Source organism: Neolamprologus multifasciatus, chromosome 1, assembly GCF_963576455.1.
Source record: "Neolamprologus multifasciatus chromosome 1, fNeoMul1.2, whole genome shotgun sequence".
NCBI classification, from domain to species: Eukaryota; Metazoa; Chordata; class Actinopteri; order Cichliformes; family Cichlidae; genus Neolamprologus; species Neolamprologus multifasciatus.
In genome coordinates, this window is record NC_140439.1 from 23,222,658 (window position 1) to 23,242,115 (window position 19,458).

At 38.8% G+C, this 19,458-nt stretch overlaps 2 long non-coding RNA genes across 7 annotated transcripts in view; both read left to right on the top strand.

Moving 5' to 3' along the window:
- Positions 1 to 19,458, top strand: part of LOC146525769 (uncharacterized) — a 170,230-nt gene that overhangs the window by 102,958 nt on the left and 47,814 nt on the right. The gene's annotated exons all lie outside the window — the stretch shown is intronic.
- Positions 1,686 to 19,225, top strand: LOC146525770 (uncharacterized). Its single transcript, XR_014874148.1, has 2 exons — positions 1,686 to 14,661; positions 16,268 to 19,225. It is a non-coding gene; the product is annotated as an uncharacterized LOC146525770 (long non-coding RNA).

The window sequence follows — 19,458 nt, forward strand, 5'->3', positions numbered from 1 at the left end:
TTGCAAAACAGCTTCAGCTCAGTCAGATTAGATGGACAGCGTTTGTGAACAGCAGTTTTCAGATCTTGCCACAGATTCTGGATTGGATTTAGATCTGGACTTTGACCGGGCCATTCTAACACATGGATATGTTTTGTTTTAAACCATTCCATTGTTGTCCTGGCTTTATGTTTAGGGTCGTTGTCCTGCTGGAAGGCGAACCTCCGCCCCAGCCTCAAGTCTTTTGCAGACTCCAAGAAGTTTTCTTCCAATATTGCCCTGTATTTGGCTCCATCCATCTTCCCATCACCTCTGACCAGCTTCCCTGTCCCTGCTGAAGAGAAGCACCCCTAGACCATGATGCTGCCACCACCATATTTGACAGTGGGGATGGTGTGTTCAGAGTGATGTGCAGTGTTAGTTTTATGCCACACATAGCGTTTTGCATTTTGGCCTAAAAGTTCCATTTTGGTCTCATCTGACCAGAGCACCTTCTTCCACATGTTTGCTGTGTCCCCCACATGGCTTGTGGCAAACTGCAAACGGGACTTCTTATGGTTTTCTGTTAACAATGGCTTTCTTCTTGCCACTCTTCCATAAAGGCCAACTTTGTGCAGTGCACGACTAATAGTTGTCCTATGGACAGATTTCCCCACCTGAGCTGTAGATCTCTGCAGCTCGTCCAGAGTCACCATGGGCCTCTTGACTGCATTTCTGATCAGCGCTCTCCTTGTTCGGCCTGTGAGTTTAGGTGGACGGCCTTGTCTTGGTAGGTTTACAGTTGTGCCATACTCCTTACATTTCTGAATGATTGCTTGAACAGTGCTCCGTGGGATGTTCAAGGCTTGGGAAATCTTTTTGTAGCCTAAGCCTGCTTTAAATTTCTCAATAACTTTATCCCTGACCTGTCTGGTGTGTTCTTTGGACTTCGTGGTGTTGTTGCTCCCAATATTCTCTTAGACAACCTCTGAGGCTGTCACAGAGCAGCTGTATTTGTACTGACTTTAGATTACACACTGGTGCACTCTATTTAGTCATTAGCACTCATCAGGCAATGTCTATGGGAAACTGACTGCACTCAGACCAAAGGGGGCTGAATAATTACGCACACCCCACTTTTCAGTTATTTATTTGTAAAAATGTTTGGAATCATGTATGATTTTTGTTCTACTTCTCACGTGTACACCACTTTGTATTGGTCTGTCACGTGGAATTCCAATAACATTGATTCATGTTTGTGGCTGTAATGTGACAAAATGTGGAAAAGTTCAAGGGGGCAGAATACTTTTGCAAACCACTGTATCTATATAAAAGTCAGGAAAGGAAGGAACAATGGTGAACCAGCTGGGTGGCCAAGGGTCATTGATGAACATGGTATTGCAAAACTGCAGACCAATCACTGTGCCCATGCTGACGCCTCTCCACTGTCAAAAGCACCAACAATGGGCATTCGAGCAGCAGAGCTGGACCACAGTACAGTTGAAGGTGGCCAGGTCTGATGAATCATGTTTTCTTTTACGTCAGATGGATGGCTGGATGTGTGTGCATCATGTACTTGTTTACTTTCACAGAAACTGTATTCCCCTTTAAGTAGGATGATGCACCCTGCCACAAAATAAAAATGGTTCAGGAATTATTTGAGGAGCATAGCCTTGAGTTTGGGGTGTCCCCTAGATCTCAGTCCAATTGAGCATCTGTGAGATGTGCTGGATAAACATGTTTGATCCATGGAGGCCCCTTCTCATAAGAGGAATTAAAAGATCTGTTGCTTCTTGGTGTCAGAAACCAGAACACCTTTGGTGGTCTAGTAGAGTCTATGCCTCTACGGGTCAGGGCTGTTTTGGTGCAAAAAGGGAACCAACACAATATTAGGCAGCTGTTAATAATCCTATAACTGACTGGTGTACTGCAAAAAATCCCTGACACAGCAGAGGGCAAATGGCTTGTCCTTTTAGGCTGGTCACCAACCATTGTTTTGAAAATATTTTAGATTTAGATCAAGTCATGTTAACCACGTTCAGTAGCTCTAAAATGTTTTGGTTTACACAACTGCCTGGCAAACCAAAGGTTGTTGGCTTGACTAATGCTGGACACACAAATCCTTTTTGGGGTGTGCTAGGTAGGTTCAGGATTTGGGCCACTGGGGAAAAAACAGTGGGCAAGTCTTTTTATTTCTTCTTTTCCAGAATTCTCTGAAAAAAGTCAGAATTCTGAGAAGAAAGTCAGAATTCTGACTTTAATCTCAGAATTTTAATCTCAGAATTTTGACTTTTTTCTCAGAATTCTGAAAAAGAAGAATCTGTAGGATTAAGAGGATTATTGACCCTAATCCTCTTCCGTAGTCATTTGACAAAATATCTGCTAAAGCTAGTGAGCTACTGACTGTGGTGATAAGGGAGCAGCAGAAAGTAGCTTTCATTTTAATCAAGAACAGGTCAAGAACACATTATGCACAAAGAGTGTTGTATCAGTACAGGAAAAGCAACACTTATTGAACAGCTTGAAAACACCCCATTTACTGTGGTATGATGAATTCATAAAGAGCAAGAAAAAACATGCAACGGTCATGGCATACCATTTGACCTTAGATCTGTATCACTAAACATGGTGACCAATCAAGGCTTCAGGAAAATTTAAAAGTAAACTTATTGGATAAAAGATATATTGAAAGATAAAAGATATTTCATCCCCTTCATCCCCTGTTTTAAATAATTGGAATCAGAATCAGATTTAGAATATTTTAGTGATCCGCAGGGGAAATTATGTATATATAGGAATATTGCACAGTGTGAATGTGAAAGCAGTGCCAAGTTGGTTTCATTTTCGACTAAGTTTTATTACATTTTTTTTTAAAAATTTCTTCTAAAAGAAATGCACTGAATTTAGGTGAATGCGGGGAACCAGTCTTACTTTGACATTTGGATGTGAAAACAGGGTTATATTTACATTATATTTACCATAATGGTGGGGTCATGGTGGTGCTGTGGTAAGGAGTGTCATCTCACAAATTTTTTATTTAAAGGTATCAACACAGAATTTTACTATTTTAATTTAAGCAAATGGGGAAAAATGCCAAATATTCTTTGATTCCATTAAGTCTGACACTGATTTCAACAAATCATTGTCAGATTTCTAAAGTTCTGATGAACATTAAATAATTAATAAAAATAGCTGTTAGCTACAGCTCTAGTTTTAAACTAAAATATATTGACTTTCAGCATGACGTCTATCCTATATTGAGCAGTTTTTCTGGAATAAGTTGTCTTAAAAGCAGGTCGGACAGACAGTCTGGCTGCTTCATGCCTATGCAGTGGAAATTGCATTTGTGTTGACATCGTCTCCATGTCTTTAAGAGCTGCTTATATCCCGATATTAAAAGGGTCTTTACACATGGCTGAAGACATCATTTAGCTGTTCCATCTAAGGAATGATTGCTCTTGACCTACTCGTGGGAACTTCATAAGATTTAGTGAATTGCTTCCACGTCTGAAAATACGCCTGCCACAAAAATTATCTCTGTATGTAACTGTGTATCTGCTTCCTAGAACATCCTTCCTGTGTGTTTACACCTCCCTAGCTGAACTAAAATTAAGTGGAGAATAAAGTCTAAAAAGGCCGTCCATAATTAATGGCATGTACTTTCTTAAATTTATCTGCTCTGTTTGTGTTGCACTTCATAATGAATAGAGGAAACCAAAGCTGGAAAATTAATTAATCTGCAGTATCTAATATACACAGACTACAGAAACACACAGGCTCAACCAATCCTCTCCAGTGATATTTTAAACTCATCGTTCCCACAGACTTGCTCTCCTGAGACCAACTTGCTCTTCCATCCTAGGAAAGGCAGCAGCTTCCGGAGGCAGCAACAGCTCTTCTCTCCCTGAAACAGAAGAACACCATTACATCTTTTCATTTTTCTATCCCTCCTCCCCTCTTGTCTTCCTCTCTCTCTCTCTCTCTCTCTCTCTCTCTCTCTCTCTTTGCTCCCTTTTTCCCCTACAGTACATCACTGTGGCTTTATCCATTTCATGTTTAGTGAAACTCCCCTGGCGAGCCAACACAAGGCAACGAGATGCCACAAATCTTTGATATCTTAAACAGAGGGCATAGTGCCAGCGCTCCTGCCAGATAGGAAAACTGTAATTCAAGGGAGGAACATCATCCTGAATCAAACAAAATGAATAAATAATCGGGGCTGCAGACACACTTTCATACTTGCGGTGCATGTCCATGGAGGATTGGTTTACCAGCCCAAGTGATTAGTCTGCTGGCAGAATTGTTTGGTTTCTGTGGCTCAACCATTTACAGTATGATATAACAGCAGATCAGATCAAATTTTTAACAACCCTCTGCAGAGCTCTTGATATGTAGCCAAAAAAAAACAAAACAACAAAAAACTGCTGCTGCCGTGTTACTAACTTTGACTTCACATTAGTGGCATGCCGTCCTCTTGGTTCAGATTTAATAAAAATCAAATTTTTTGGCTTGTAATATAATTTCTTCATCTCATAAGGCAGTAAAGTGATACCTTTTATCTATTATTTTAATAAAGCATTTCAGTATGTAGGATACTTTTTTCCCTCTCTCTGCAAGTTGGCCGTATTCCTCTTGGTTAAGATAAGGGCTTATTTATGTTATATGTGCACTTCGATCACAATCTATTCAAAAACAATGCTGTAGTTGTTTTCACTGGATTTATGTGAAGTAACTTTATATTACATTTGGCTCCAGCCTTTGCTTTCTTTCTCTCCTATACAACATAAAAATAAAACAGGGATTTTCTCATTGATAGCGGCTACATGCCTGGAGTTGCATTAATAAACAACCAGGAAAAGATAATATTTTTCAATGCCAAATCGATTTTCATAAGGTTACATTCCTAATATTTATATTTCAGCAACCTCTCTCCTGTTTATACAATAGAGGGTATTAAAAGGGAGATTAAATTTTGCCCGCCTGAATATAATACAAACACAAAATTATGCTTCTATTTCCAGGGCAAGCTGTGCATTGTCATTTATTTATGAGTTTTTTTGCCCTCCCCCCATTTCCTTTTCTCACCCAACAGTAAATATGGAAATTGTGTTTGTCAGTTTGGGTGTACACATACGTATGCATGCATATCTATACATGTGCCTTTGTGTAGAGATCTTTTAATGTCTGCTTTTTATATTGCATTGAATGCGAACTTGTGCTGCGCTCCTCCGTGGATGCATTATGTGTAGGAGGGTCATGTGGTTTGTGCAAAGAAAACTTCTCCGTCCCACCATCAATAAACACTCCCTCATCCAGTATCAACAGTCAATCATCTGTCTGCACACACTTGTTCTCTCGCTCATTGTACGTCTCTCATCTTTCTAAAGGCACAGCCATACTTTTATTGCCACTATTACAATGACTTGCCATTATCCTTTTGAATAGGAGTGAGCCATACACTAAGTTGTTCCCACAATCATCACCCCCCCCCCCCAATAAAAAAAGACATTAAAATGCACTAAAAGGAGAGAAAATCTGACTTATTTCAAGTATACATTAAAGAGGTACTATTTTTATAATTACTGGTTTTCAGTTTTCGTAATCACTTCACTTCAGTCTATGTCTCCGTTCCAACTCTAAATCGTGGATAATGGCTGAAACATCATCTGATGTTTCTCTTATATATTCGTCCATTGAATGGATTCTATGAAATCTTATCAGACCATAATAATGATAATTCATCACAAATCAACCAGGAGCAGTATCAAAGTTCTTTCTTACAGTAAAACTGTAATAAAATCATGGATATGATATATGAGTGCTCTACTGAAATCTTTCATTATTGATGTTTAAAATGGTCTGTTTGGCCACAGCTTGGAAATGTATATATGTTAAATGATATTATGTTTAATTTCTTCTTCTTCTTACTGTTTAAACGCATGTAATGAATTTATATTTTGTGATGACGTCTGCCATCATAATGCCTGCAACTAGCATTTTTGTTACGTCCTTGCTTAGTAAGTACATTTTCTGATATCATAATCGTATTCATACGAAGATGGTTGTGCAGCAGAAAATGACTAGATAAGTCATACATACAAGCTGATCTGTGGGTTTTGTACAGTTAGACCCAAAAGTATTTCAGCAATGACACCACAGTAGATTTTAAATCAAAACAACTAAACAATCAAGGAGAAACTGAAGTGTATACTTTTTAACTTTAATTTTAGGTGTGTGTGTGATTTCAGAAAGAACATACTAAATTGTTGGGATTTTGGTTTATATTAACATGAACAGCATCACACAGTTGCTGCAGATTTTTCAGCTCCACATACATACATACGCATGCAAATCACCGGTTCCCCCACATCCAAAAGGTGCTCCGTTCAGTTGAGATCTGGTGGCTGGTGATTGTAGCGAACTCATTGTCAAGTTTAAGAAACTAGTTTAAGATGATTTGAGCTTTATGAAATGGTCCATTATTGCATTATTCTGTTTGCAGCTGGAAGATATGTTACTGTGGCATAAAGAGATAAACATGGGCACCAACAACACAGTTGCTGGTGACAGTGTGGTCTTCTGCTGCTGTAGATTATTTGCTTCAAGTTTCAGTGTGATGTTAAGAGATGCTATTCTGCATACCTTTGCTGGAGTAAGTGTTTATTTGGGTTACTGTTGCCTTATCAGCTCAAAGCAGTTTGGCCATTTTCCCCTGACCTCTGTCTTCAACGGGGCATTTTTACCCAGAGAACTGCAGCTCACTGGAGATTTTCTTTTTTAGACCATTCTCTGTAAACTGTAGAGATGGATGTGTGGAAATATCCCATGTAGCAGCAGTTTCTGGAATGCTCAGTCTAGCTGTCTGGCACAAGCATCCATGCCATGTTTGAAGCCACTTAAATCACCTTTCCTCCTCATTTTGATGCTCAGTTTGAACTTCCGCGAAGGATCTTGTCTACATTTTGAAATGCATTGAAGTATAAATGAAATACTTGCATTAATGAGTACCTAACAAAGTGACTGGTGAGTGCATTTCCCTTACGTTTACATCAGAAGGGAAAAGCAAGCTTTCTTTGCACACTGTATTGCATGTCTTTTAATGAATCCCTAAAGTAGTATCTTTCACACGGACACATTTTGTGTTTGAAAACTGTTGATTTTGCATTGTGCCCTAGAATGATTAAGGCATGAGGGTTGTAGTCCTCTCTACATCATGCATGAATGCCCTCTATTTATGACCACTCTTGGGTTTAAGTTGGCTTAGATAGAAACAAAATACCTCTGTTTTTAGAGCTTCTGACGATAAGATGATCACCTACTGTATCTTAGATGGTTGTCCAGAACAAAATGTATATTATTTATGTATCTTTTCCATTTCAGATTGCATTCAGTTCAGAGAGTCATGACTAAGTTTTTGGAGTTTGAATGACCCAAATAGCAACATACTGACAAGTTATAACTGACAAGTCAGATATATTGAATAGGGTTGTTTTCAGGGATGCAGAGATTTTGAAGTTCTGGGCTGATACCAGTGTTTTTTTTAAACAACTTTCCCAATAACAAGACTTGACTACACTATATTTTTGTGTCAGTGCATTTCATTTTTGTAGATAAACATTCCTCGTTTTGTGCCAGACGAATAAAGAAATCTGTATTTTTAAAATGTAGCTAGTCTTTTAGCTGTTGATAACAATCCATTGTAAAACCGATGTAACATGCAAGTGCCATCTTATCTATTAATGCTGATCTATATTGATGCCATTTTATAGCAACATAATGTCATTTGAACATGATTTATTAAAAGTAAGATTGGAATTTGGTACATAAGGAACTGGATCCTGACACAGCACTTTTCACATGTGTCCGCTACCTTCAAACAGCTGAATGTTTTAATGAACTGCATTTACTTACAGTCACTAGTATTGAATTATAGATAATTGCTGACTATGCACTGATACAGTGATAAAGTAGATTGAGATGTAGCTCCGCTTTTATTGGCTGCATGGTGTCCATTGTGGTATGCAGAAATTGATAGATTAAATGAGTATGTCAGACATGTGCTAACATTTATTTTTTTTAAAGTTTTTACCCCTTAGCCGTAAAAGGCTGATGGAGTATTGTTTAGCAGTAGTCACTTACCATAACTTATTTTCAATCATATTCAGGCCTGGATTGAATATGTGCAACACCTTGATTATTTTCTGTTTTAGCAATTCTATTATGGATTGCTGGTCTACTTGGAACCCTTGTCCTGTTGTGCAACCCAATTTAAGCCAAACTTTTGTCTCAGATTTGACTCTAGCATTCTTTGGTATACAGAGGAGTTCATGGTTGACTCAAGTACTGTGAGGTGTTCCAGTTCCTCTGGCTGCCAAATAAACCCAAATCATCACGCTTCCACTACTATGGTTGACAGTTTGTGCTGATATGCTGTATTTGGTTTTCTCCAAAAGTCACACTATGCAATATAGTCAAACATCTCCACTTTTGTCTTGTATATCCATAGGACATTACTCCAAAGGTTTCGTGGTTTGTTCCGATGCAACTTTGCAAACCTAAGCCATGCTGCCATGTTGTATTTGGAGAGAAAAGGCTTTCTCTTGGAAAGTCTTCCATATAAGCCATACTTGTTCAGTCTTTTTCTAATTATACTGTCTTGAAGTTCAACATTTAACATCTGGCATCTGTAGATTCTGGGATGTAGCAGTTTCTACAGTTGTACGTTTTTTGCATTTTTCTGAACATTGCACAGTCTGGTCTTGGGGTGAATTTGCTGGAGCGTTCATAATAATGATGAAGGAACTGACCTCCCAGCCCATTGTTCCTTCAGTGGGCTGGTTTTAGTCATTATGCAGATGTACTGTTTATAAGATTGGGGAAACCTGCAGTCAGCTGAGACTGAAGAAGTCACTTGGATGAGTGACGAAACTTTTCTGCCACTGAAAACGCTACGTCCAGATGAACAGAATCAACTTTTGGAGATTTACTTACCTGGATGATTGAGAATGCATCAAGACAGGTCTGTGAAAATCTTTTTCACTGCAATCTTTGTTGATGCCAGCCTTTGTTGTTGGGGAGGTGAATCATGCTTTTTAGGGTGCAGAGATAAATTGGGCATCTTTACTTTTAGTGTATAAGAATTATAATTTTATGTGCAGCTCATGAGCATGGATATCTTACTTTAGCCATCCACTTCTACATAATCCTGACATACTAGAAAATACTCTCCCTCCTTCACACCGTTTTTCTGTATCTGCTCTAATTCCAGCTGTGAGGTACAATTACTGCCATGAGTAAATTTCTACATTTCCGCAGGGCCAGATCATTTAAACCACAATGTGAGTCCTCAGTAACTTTAGAGCCCCTGCTGGCCCTCTTCAGTTGCCCCTCAGTCCCTGGTGTGAACCTGGTAACGTGTTCAGTGATACGGAGTTTGGTGGCTGCGAAGCTGTCAGGATAATGCACTGTTAATGGTGCATATGTGTTAAGCCAATGATGTCCCTGTCAAAGAAACATTATCTATATAACCAATTCTCTGTCTTGAAATGAGAATACACCAAAGCCCAACTAAAAGGACGATGTTCTGGAAATTAAAAGAATGTGATGTATGACAAGACGTGAAATGTATCATGTAAAATGTGCAGCACCGGTGCATGAACTCAAACATTTGCTGAGACATATACACTTCAGAAACATTGTAGTATGTCTGTGCTCTGTCAGATTAAATGCTTATTTCCTGCCTATTGGCTTTCATCAGGCCAAAGGAGAATGTAAGGAAAAAGCAAGAAGTCTTATTCTTGCGAACTCAAAAACGTTTCTTATTGTTGTCATCAAGTTCCCTTTGCAATAAATTAGCATCATTCTTTTATGCATGTCTGCAGATAAATTGGTATTATGCCTTATATATCTATTCCATCTTTATAAAGTCCACTCTATGTATCTTCGCTAAGTGGATCACAAGTGTGACTGATTTGCATTTCAGCAAATGGTCTCCATGCATCTGTAGGAATCTTTTTTTTAAATCACAGTATCTTTGACTCCTTTACCTATTTAACATAGGTAGAATGTTGTCCCTGACTATAAGTTTAATTACTTTGTTGAATATTAATAAGCTTCACAAATTTGATTTACTAAATCTACCATTGGCAACTCTCCCTTATAAACAGGTTCTGCTATCTCAGCTGATCAAATCAATGCTAGACCCACCTGCAAAGACTGAGATGAGGATAAATATGATTGCAATTTTGAATAGGTGCTACATTAAGGAGAAGGGTGCGATCATGTTGTTAAACAAACCTCATCACCTGGATCCATGCTGTTTTGCCTCATTTGTGAAACAGAGGAACAGTAATTGAAAGTACAGGGGACTATGCTAGAAGAGATAAAACAAGTAAAACTGGCAGAAGGTACGGGCAGTGAGACTGGGCTCAGTGGAGGACATCCCAGTGATCAGCAAAGTGGTGACAAAACTGCTTTAATGGGGGTACCTCTACAGACACACATTGCACAGACAGGCCAGCTGGGATCAGCTTCAGCACCCTACAATAAGCAGTTGAGAATATAGATGGATGGAAATATTATATATTTATGTAAATATTTATCAGAGATGAACATTATCTGTAAAAGAAATGCTGTGGAAGTCTGACTAGTACTCCTTAACTAAGAGCCACCAGTTATCTGGATGCATGCCTGTCCTCTGTGTCCCACAGTGCCGTTTCTACTCATAAATTCATAGGTAAATCCAAAAATACATTCCAGTTTCAATTTGCTTTGGTAATAACTACATTTTTCTCTCCCATACAAGTGTTGGAGTGATGTAAAATGACCTTTATTTAGGAGGTAATTGTGCAGGCCCTTTGCAAATGCCTGATTGTGATCTCTCTCTCTGCAGAGTGCTGGTTCAGCAGGGTTCTATCCTGTTCCTCAACATGGTCCTCTTTCCTTCCAAGGTGTCCTCTGGCTGCGCTGGCCGCTTTGAAGGCTCCCTCTCTCTGTAATAGAATTGCTCCATACACTTCCTGAACGGAGCACAGAGAAGCACTAATTCCACACTGATAAAGATCCCCCTTCCTCTCATTTCATAAGTTTCCACTAGATACGAAGCTGTGCTAGATTAGATGTGTCACTCCTCCCCCATCCCCTGTAACACAAAAGTCCTCACAGAACACAGCTAGGAAAAGAAGAGAATTAATTTAATTGCTATTCAGGAGTGGGTGAACAAGAAGGTGAACAAAGGGGAGAACTGCACATATTGGGGAGGAGAATGTTTCCTTTTTTCTTCTTAACAACAAAAGGGAGATGTTTCTTTTAAAATCAGGAAATGTGGATTGTGTATTGAGGAAGACGAGCCGGAGGTCATCTCTAATATCTGTTAAATTCAGAGTGTAGTTGTCAGACGTGTCAGAGATCCCTCTCTCGCCGTCTAAACTAACACAGGAGGGGGTTAGTTATGATAATGAAGCCCTGTTTGAGTGTCTGCCTGGGTGAATGCGGGTGTGAGCACACTTCCTTATGCTTCTAGTTTAATTACAAGATTATAAAAAACATCCTCTGCCATGAGGAGTCTGCCATCGAGTTCTTATACATCAGATGTAACAGATGTAACATTTTACTGAATTAATCAATTTTTTCCCCCCATGAAAACCATTTAATATATTTCAACTTGCTAGTAAAGTAGCATTTTAATCTTTCTTTTTAGAATGGATACATTTTATTTAACTTTATTACCTCCAAACCTTGACGTAGGTTGTGGCAAGAGAACCAGAACAAATAAAATGTCAAATATCAAACTTAAGATTATGGAGTTGCCATTTATTCCTGTTTATATTGGCAATAAAATAATAGAAAAATGTCTCTACTGACTTGTAGGAATGTGGAGGTGTCTCTTGACTTCACAAATTACCCTTTAAAATCACTGAAGCGTTAAGCCAGGAGCCCTTTTAATGTCCAAATATAGCTGCTTTGTTGTTTATTATGACTCGGACTAAAGAGGTGTTTTTTGTGCTATATCTGTCCTACTGCCCTAGTATTTTCTTTTTCAGATAGGATGTTGCAAGGTTATGACAGTTTGAATGAAATATTGTGTCATTTATGTCTGAGTCCTCCTCTGCTTTTCTTTTCCTTTTTCCTGTTTCTTTATACTGGGTAAAGGGGACTTCCCTGCAGATGTGGAAGCTGCTCTTTGTGACTCGTTTCATCTTCTCTAACAACAGTTTGATCAAAGCTTGAGAATGGAAACAACAAACCTGTGTGTCCATGGCCCTGTCACACGAGTAATAAAAACAAATTTTAACCATGCTTTGCAACAGTGTAGAATTCAAATGTAGCATCACACTATCAGTGCTCTTCTGAAACCTTGTTTCACCCTTTTTTCTAACAATAGCAGAATTCTAAGTCACAACTAAAGGAAAAAGAAAAAGCATCTGATAAAAAGAAGAACTCCAGAAAAGCTTAAAATGTTTGAAATTGTACAGTTTTGCAAACTTCTTCGTGCAAATGCAAGAATGCAGTGTGGGATTTTACTTTTGTGCACCCTTGAACAAAAATCCCCCTTTGCGTAAAGAGTATTATGTAATTAAATGATTGGCACTGCTTTAATGAATTGATGTGAAGAGATTATCTGATGACTAGCACTCACGCTCCATGTTAGAATATTATGAGTGACTGAATATTTTTATTGTGATGGTCAGACCATCCCACACCTTGAACTACCTTGTTGACCGCAACCACAGAGCGATCTATAGCGTCTAGTGGGTGTAGTGTTGCGATCTGATCCCTAAGAGAGATTTTATTTATATATTTATTTACATAGTTTTTGCCTGGTCACCAGTAATTGTGAAACTTCAGCTAGTTTTTTCTGGCTCAACAAAAGCGCTGTCAGGCATCATATTTCCCTCAGGTTCAAATGTGCTGTGTGCTTTGATAATAAATGGAGGGAGCTCAGGTGACCAGGCTTGATGGGCTTGTGCGTACTAGTGGGACCTCATTTTGAAATGAAAACAGTATTTTCACCATTAAAATGAGGCTGTAATTTTGGATGTGTCTGATACATTTTAGCATATCCTCTCAGAGCACTGCGGCCTTTTTTTTTCTTTCTTTTTTTTTTAAATGAGTGGAATAATTAACAGTTACATTTTCCTTAAAATCTCTTAAGGACTGCTGACCCAGACAGAGATTTAAATGTTTGATCAGTCGCTGGGCTTCAGTTGTACTTGGTCTCACATCTGAATACACAATTTTTTTCTTTCACTCTTAATTTTACAGAGATGTCCATAACCCAGATAATTTAATAGATTCCTTTATTGTACGTAACCCAGATCATTAAGCCAGAAATATCTTGTGGAACTGATGGAAGAAGGCAAAACCAGGACGATGTTGTGCAGACCAATTTTCTGCGGATGAGAATTCGCTGCTAAATGTTTCCCCGTATAAACAAACAAAACAACAGGAAAATCTTGGTTTGCCCTTTGTTTGTTTATTGTATTTTCAGTTTGCGCACAGATTAAACATTGTAAATGAGTGTGGTAATTAACGTGCGGTGTGTGTGAGCGTAGGCGCTGGTTCATCTACTTGTTTGTCTCAGATGAAAGGAGCATAATTTTTTTCTAAAACAAAAAGTAGGATTGCACTCACTGCATCACACCCACTTGTTTACAATGGTCTCCCACGGGGGCTCCCCTCTCTGTTTGTTAGTGTATTTGCTAGAGGAGACTTAAAATAGCCTGCTAGCTCAAGCAGAGCACCATCTATAGGCAGACTGTGTGGTGAATGTGCCAACTTTACTGATCTGCAACCAGCATAAGTTTTATTCAGACTGTCTCGTTCTTCTGTGTTTGATCTTTGCTGAATCAGCTTAGATAGAAAGGAACATGAAAAACAAGTTTAACATTTCCTCGCACATGCAGAATGGAACACGAATGTAAAGCTACCACTCAACCCATCATGATATGTTTTAGTGTAGTACATGTATAAGTCATGAATGGTTTTCAGTAACACTTAAATGTCTTCCAAATCTTACCATTATTTATTTAAGTAGTAGTGAGATTCAGTTATAACTTACCAGTATGACTTATTGCCATGTGATCCACTTTTTTTTTTTTAACTATGGGGTTATCTAATGCATAAATAAATGGGCCAAAACAGTCACCATAGCTAAAAATAAACCAAATTAAAAAACGAGCTTTTTTTCTTTTGTTTTTGTTTCATAAGGAGCATTGCACAAATTCACAAAAAATCTGCATTGAAGTTGCAACACTAGGCAAACTAAATTTGTTAAAATATGAGTCAGAGAATTAAGCCGTTCTCCCTCTTAAGGACAAGGTTACCAGCTCAACATTTTCCCAGATAGGCCACAGTACGAAGTTCAAAGATACTTTGCAGATTAGCAGTCTCTTACAGTACACTCTCTGACTCAACATAGAGAAATATGGTATTAAACAGCTGAATGAAGATTAAAAGAGATGGAAATAGACTGTTAAACAAGCCTCCCATGGTACACTTCATATGATGTTCTGTTAGGCCGAGCTAGTGACCTTTATAATCAAAGCATATGCTAATTACAGAGATATTATTAGACGGGTGGGAGTCATTGCTCAAAGCTATGCTATCTCTGCCTGCACAGAATTCACAAATCAGGGGATTGCCACTGAGAAGGTGGAGCGATAAATGTCACATTGTCTCTATTTTGTCTTCATAATATATACAGTGGGGCAAAAAAGTATTTAGTCAGCCACCGATTGTGCAAGTTCCCCCACTTAAAATGATGACAGAGGTCAGTAATTTGCACCAGAGGTACACTTCAACTGTGAGAGACAGAATGTGAAAAAAAAATCCATGAATTCACATGGTAGGATTTGTAAAGAATTTATTCGTAAATCAGGGTGGAAAATAAGTATTTGGTCACCTCAAACAAGGAAAATCCCTGGCTCTCACAGACCTGTAACGTCTTCTGTAAGAAGCTTTTCTGTCCCCCACTCGTTACCTGTATGAATGGCACCTGTTTGACCTCATCATCTGTATAAAAGACACCTGTCCACAGCCTCAACCAGTCAGACTCCAAACTCCGCCATGGCCAAGACCAAAGAGCTTTCGAAGGACACCAGGAAAAGAATTGTAGACCTGCACCAGACTGGGAAGAGTGAATCTACAATAGGCAAGCAGCTTGGTGTGAAAAAATCAACTGTGGGAGCAATCATCAGAAAATGGAAGACATACAAGACCACTGATAATCTCCCTCGATCTGGGGCTCCACGCAAGATCTCATCCCGTGGGGTCAAAATGATCATGAGAACGGTGAGCAAAGATCCCAGAACCACACGGGGGGACCTGGTGAATGACCTGCAGAGAGCTGGGACCAAAGTAACAAAGGTCACCATCAGTAACACACTACAACGGCAGGGAATCAAATCCCGCAGTGCCAGACGTGTTCCGCTGCTGAAGCCAGTGCATGTCCAGGCCCGTCTGAAGTTTGCCAGAGAGCACATGGATGATACAGCAGAGGATTGGGAGAATGTCATGTGGTCAGATGAAACCAAAGTAGAACTTTTTGGTATAAACTCAACTCGTCGTGTTTGGAGGAAGAAGAATACTGAGTTGCATCCCAAGAACACCATACCTACTGTGAAGCATGGGGGTGGAAACATCATGCTATGGGGCTGTTTTTCTGCCAAGGGGACAGGACGACTGATCCGTGTTAAGGACAGAATGAATGGGGCCAAGTATCGTGAGATTTTGAGCCAAAACCTCCTTCCATCAGTGAGAACTTTGAAGATGAAACGAGGCTGGGTCTTCCAACATGACAATGATCCAAAACACACCGCCCGGGCAACAAAGGAGTGGCTCCGTAAGAAGCATTTGAAAGTCCTGGAGTGGCCTAGCCAGTCTCCAGACCTCAACCCCATAGAAAATCTGTGGCGGGAGTTGAAAGTCCGTATTGCTCGGCGACAGCCCCAAAACATCACTGCTCTTGAGAAGATCTGCATGGAGGAATGGGCCAAAATACCAGCTACTGTGTGTGCAAACCTGGTAAAGACCTATAGTAAACGTTTGACCTCTGTTATTGCCAACAAAGGTTATGTTACAAAGTATTGAGTTGTATTTTTGTTATTGACCAAATACTTATTTTCCACCCTGATTTACGAATAAATTCTTTACAAATCCTACCATGTGAATTCATGGATTTTTTTTTCACATTCTGTCTCTCACAGTTGAAGTGTACCTCTGGTGCAAATTACTGACCTCTGTCATCATTTTAAGTGGGGGAACTTGCACAATCGGTGGCTGACTAAATACTTTTTTGCCCCACTGTAAGGAAAGGGCAAACAAGTAGCCCTGAAATGATTACGCCGATGTCTCTGTTATTAAAACTCCCTGCCCTCTCTTCTCCTAACCTGTGCTATTTAAAAGCACAGTAGTTGTGAGGGGTGAAAAATACATGGGTATTTACTGCATCACTGTGCCACCTCTGCAGGGTGTGCACTTTAAGCCAATGCACAAAGTAGAGATTTTTTAAAGTGTATTTTAGATTCAATTTGCAGCTTCAATTTTTTTTCCAGGTACTTTATTCCCCTCTCTGCAACACCCTGCCTCATCCCTTTGCTTTGTATTTCTCCATCAGTAAATTTGCATAGAAATAATTTCTGGGTTGGGCATGTTTATTGGGTGTTTCAGAAGTGACACAACATGACTTTAGTAACACAACACAATAGAATTTACAAAAATGTTAGATTTACTTTTGTGTCTTTAGTTTTATGTATATACTTGAATCCCATATCTTCTGTTACTCTGGTTGTTGTTTTTTTATCAACTATTTTCCTGTTCATGGTCTTTTGATTCATAAATGTATTTCCTTTTTATGTAATTTCTGTTTAGTTTGGTCATGTTGACCTTTCATGGGTAGAGCAGAGAAAAGATCTCTCTTCAGAAACATTTACTAATAGCTGTAATGCAAAACTACAAAATTAATTTAATGTGAGAAATTAGCTGAGCGGGTTGGCCAAGCTTGTTGTAGACGCGTGTTTTAGTTCATTTAAGATAGATTCCGGTTCTCGCTGTGTAACTAGAGCTCGTTCTCCGATGAATTTGTTTTACACCCATGTTCTAAATGATCTGTTTTCGATTTGTGTCATTATTATATGGAGTGCGCTTTGCTTTGTGTATCGCCATCTCTTATACTTGAAGCTGTTCAAGAACGCACTACATCTCGAGACAAGTACACATGTGCACACACAAACCGCACACGCAAAACACACAAACGCACACTAGGGTCTAAATTGAACAGACCAGCATGGAGTAGGCCAATTACATCACTGCCCCAATTAAAATAAAACAACAGGACTCTTTCAAGCTGTCCTGCAGGGGAGAGAAAATTGGACGGGGAGAAAGAAAGAAATGGCAATAACAAATCCCAATCCAGTCAGATCGTCATGATGTTCATTTTAATTAAAAAATTGGATTCACTGCAATTAACTCGAAACTAGTCCCCTGTGGCTCAGTGAAAAAGAAAATGATTGGCTCTCAGTTTCCAAGCAACTCTGCAAGCTCCACAACATCCTGTGATAATCTCTTTTTAAGTAGTGTTCTCTGTTTCTTGTGAATATTTGAATGTTTGTCAAAGGAAATGCTGCTTGATATGTTGACATGACTGACATACACAATACAGACAAATCACAAATCTCCTAAATGTCTCTCCTGGGTTCTCTGAAATACGGGCGATCTGGGGATGTGTCTTCAAACTAAGGAGGTGACAGTTGAAAGGACACAGGTTTGTGGCTGGTCTCACACTCCTAGTGACTGATATCTTCACCGATCAATTTAAACATGTTATTTTTATTTATTTATTTATTTATTAACCCGTCAGTGCCGATTGACCTTGTTGTAAGTCACATGCCACGTCATCTGTAATGATGTTTTCTACTCAGTATGATGTTCATGTGTTAATGTGTGCGTGTGTAGTGTACTGAACTGAACTGAAATGTCTACAGTAGTTGTCTGAGGTATGGATTACTATGGTGATAGGGGTTGAGTGGCTAAAGCCGTATGACTAATAGCCTGTCAGTGTGGCACTCAACTCTACTTGGTCACACAGATCAGTGCCTTGCTCTTGTTATGAGATACGCAACCACATACATTTATTTATATAATATATAGTAGGTGTGTTCAATGTTATTGAGGCCGATTCCAATAAAAAATGGTATTGGGAGCAAAAAATAAGTCACGCATATCATGCAATTAAACTAACAGCTTATCTTTTTTATTAGCTTGCTGGTAGTGCAGTGTTAGGTGGTCTCATAGCAGGAATACTGTCCAACACTAATGTGGTTGCACATTAGTGGTTGATATAGTCAAAACCTTTAATCTATTGATTAGTGTTGCTGGACGTGAATTGTCATTATTTTGTGTCCCTGAAGATTATTATTGATCAGGCCGTTGTCTGTTATGGTAATTTGAGGAAAATAGTCTGGATTTGTAGCACTGGAGGAGTAAGAGTCTTGATTTTAGCAGCAGAGACCAAAAAGAAAAAGACCAAGTATACATCTTACACGTCATTTGTTTGATTTGTAAATATATACACTGGGTGAGTAATCACTGTTTGTGCAATTATTTGGATATAGAAGAAATATAAAATGTCCTTGGTCTTGCTTGTGCAAAGATCTAGCCCTACGGGGTCTGAGAATGATCATTAGAAAGGTGGCTGGATTCGTTCAAAACTACACAGGAGGAGTTTGTTAATGATCTGCAGGCTGTTGGGACCACAATCACCAAGATCACCACTGACAAGAGAAATGCTGAGTATGAACCAAAAAATGCTACCCCCATACTTTAACATGGAGGTGGAAGCAGGATGACTTTATTGCATCCATCACCGCTGTCTGATTGGTCATAGATGGATGACAGCATGACATTGATGCAAAACGTCAAAAAAGTAATGTTTTGCTTGGGGACCAAATACTTATTTTATTAAACGACATGCAAATCAATTTATAATGGTTATATAATGTTTTTTTTTCTGGGCTTTTGGTTTATATTCTTTCTCACACCATAAAAATAAAACTACAATAAAATTTAGTGAGCAAACTTTCAAATTCAGCAGGGGATCAAATAATTATCCCCCCACTGTGATTTATTAAGTTAATTTTTTTTTGTAATTTATCTTTTTAAATGAAATAAGACCTTTGAACTGTTCTTACTGAATACCCTAATAGTAGTTTACTAATATGCATCTCTTCCAAGCATCTCTCTGTATTTAATTTTTCTCCAACATGAATTAATAGTTTTCCCAATATGAAAAAATTGGCCAACCAAGCCTGAGTTCTGCGCCTCCTTAATGGTAAAAGGTAAATATATAGTATAGTGTATATATACGAGTATAGTATAATATATTATAAGCTTTTTTTGAAAGTGACTTGCAGATCTAGCTGTAGCCTAAAGGAGCTCACGGGGAAGATAAAAAAGGAAAATATACCTCATGCTTGCATATATGAAAAGAAGATAACAATATTG